Here is a 2,962-nt window from a genome sequence, read left to right as displayed (position 1 = left end):
TATAGTGTATATATATATATATATATATAAATATATATATATACATATAGATATATATATATATATATATATACATATAGATATATATATGCATACAGTATATAAATATATATATATATATATATATATAAAGTTAAATATTGAAGCTGCTCTTCTCTCTCTCTCTCTCTCTCTCTCTCTCTCTCATACCCGCACACAGTTTTTGACGACTTATGAATAATAACATTGTTCGAACTCACTCGTGCTTGCCCTGCGTGTAAATTCGGAGTCTTTTATTTCCCGGGAAAAATGGTTTTAATGTCATTTGTCAACCGGCGATTCGCTAAATAACACAAAAGCGCCCCGGGAAAACCCAGCGCTCCATTGCTTTGTCTCATTTCTATTCCGTATAAAAAGATTTGCGGAAAAGCTTTATTGGTAAGTGTTCGTACCACGCTCTTCGCTCCCTCCTTCCTTCCCTCTCAGGTTTCCTACTCTTTATGTTCTTTTTTTCTGTTTTTTTCAGTCTTAGACGGATGCCTTTAGGTGTTCTTGTAACGATATCTGCTCATATTTCGTCATCCCTTGTGCTTTCATACGCTCTCTCTCTCTCTCTCTCTCTCTCTCTCTCTCTCTTTATATATATATATATATATATATGTATATATATATATATATATATACATATATATGTATACGTATATATATATATATATATACATATATATGTATACGTATATATATATATATATATACGTTATATATATATATGTATAATATATATATATATATATATATAACAAAAATTAAACAAGATTTACAGCCACAATCAATGTTGACTACTGAATTATGGTGGAGCCTCTTATGCAGTTAGGCCTTCTCTACCTGCATAGAAGACTCACCAGCAGTAAGTCGAAACCTACACAATTAGCCTCTCTCTCTCTCTCTCTCTCTCTCTCTCTCTCTCTCTCTCTCTCTCTCTCTCCGACTTTTAATAGCATTCAACATCCGCACTTGCCTTCCCTAAAGGAGGTTAGGCTCAACAATCTCATCATGTTTCCCCACCTTGGCTTCCATTATAGACGACTCAATTCTATTGCATAGTCTTTGTACTCTTCTTTTTAACTTTGTTGATTCACCTATTTTGATGTGCGCCTTTTCTGTTATCTTTCTATAATAAATTATATCTGTTCCCAGGCACTTTTATAAAACTCCAAATGGATTTACATTATTTCCCCAAAGTTTGTAAATACTTCATTATGTATTGCTGGTTGGTCACATTTACTCTCAATATCTTCTTCATAGTAAAACACTACAAACATTAATAGTCACACAATTCATAGTGTTTTTCTCGCATTTCTCCACTAATCTGGTCACTCTCTTGCCAACCTACTCTTAACATATGCTTCTTTCTCATCAATAAATTTTAAGTTCTCAACAATGTTCCTCTCCTTTATACCTTATATATTAAACACTACCTACATTGCACTTCTATCAATTTTATATTTTAATTCTTTTAAATTTCATGTTTGCAAAATAGTTTTTTTTTTTTTTTTTTCAAGATTATCATATAATTGTTTCATGGCAAAATATCTTCTGTTTTTTTCCATCATCAGGAAGTCATCAGACTGTCCTCACTAACTTTTTCTTTTGACACCACAAACGCTTATATCCAATTACAGCTTGGTTGACTTCTAGATAGTAGCTTGGGAGTGATCCACAGACCTAGCTAATGTGAACCAAACGCTGTATCTGTCACCCATGGTTGCAAAGTTGTCACTCACATCAAAGGAATTATCTATGTATTAGATAGGTACAGTTGGACACAGGAATTCTTGGCACACCTCACTCTGAGGATAGGCACCCTGTCATACCCTTACTGCGCTGTGAATTCTTTTGTGTTGTCCCGCTCGCCACCACTACCATATCTTACCTACACTATCTGTTTGGTTACTAGCCATTCAATAACGGTTTAAAGGCCACTCATGAATGGCATAGACAAGAGACAGTGACATTGCTCTATCAATCTGGGCAATGCCCATAGAGACTGACCATATCACATATGATCAGCGCCCAAGACCCCTTTCCACCCAAGCTACGACCAAGGAGGGCCAGGCAATGGCTGCTGAGAGGTATACCTATAGGCTCCCCCAAACACCCTAACCTTAGTTTACAAGGATGGTGAGGTTTTAGCGACCAAAGGAACTAACGAATCTGAACGGGAATCGAACCCCAGTCTGGCATTCGCCAGACAAGGACGCTAACACCAGGCTACCACAGCCCATTAGAGCGAGGTGTATCAGCAATTCCTGTGTCCATCTGTACATTCGTATCGTAATAATTTAGATTTATATTAATGTATATCTCGCTATAAATTAGAAAATCAATTCCCATTGTATTACCATTTCGCCCAGAGCATCTTGTTTCATGAGAATTCTTTCTCGAATGTGTCATCGTATCGTCATGAGATCTCTCAGGAAAAGCGTGAAGTTCAATAGAATTAGGGCTATAAATCGACCTTATGACCTAAACAAGCAGGAATTGTCTCTTTCTTGAAGACTTTTCTCATCTTTAATGAGGACAACGTAACTTTTAACGTCTTGCCACTAACAGATATTACCTGATTTAAAAAAAAAAAAGTTTCTGATAGTATTCAATTATTTGCAGTGCGAAGTGGGAGATGATGAATGGAGAAGTATTGAATTAAAAGCTCAAGATAGAGATAAATGGCGGAATCTAACCGAGGCCCTTTACGTCAATAGGCGTAGGAGGAGATGATGATGATTATGATTCAATTATTTTATATGCACAAATTGGGGCCTTTTTTATGACTGATACTTAAGTGTATCTTGACGCGCACGACGATAACATTGACATTATCTGTGATGACATATTTATTACCTATATTGATAGTAAAGTAGTTATCTTATTATTTGTTGAGTTCTTGATCAGCTTACGTTTACAGGCTCTTTTTATATTATGA

Source organism: Palaemon carinicauda, chromosome 30 (genome assembly GCF_036898095.1).
Source record: "Palaemon carinicauda isolate YSFRI2023 chromosome 30, ASM3689809v2, whole genome shotgun sequence".
Lineage (NCBI taxonomy): Eukaryota > Metazoa > Arthropoda > Malacostraca > Decapoda > Palaemonidae > Palaemon > Palaemon carinicauda.
This window is presented reverse-complemented; position numbering follows the sequence as displayed.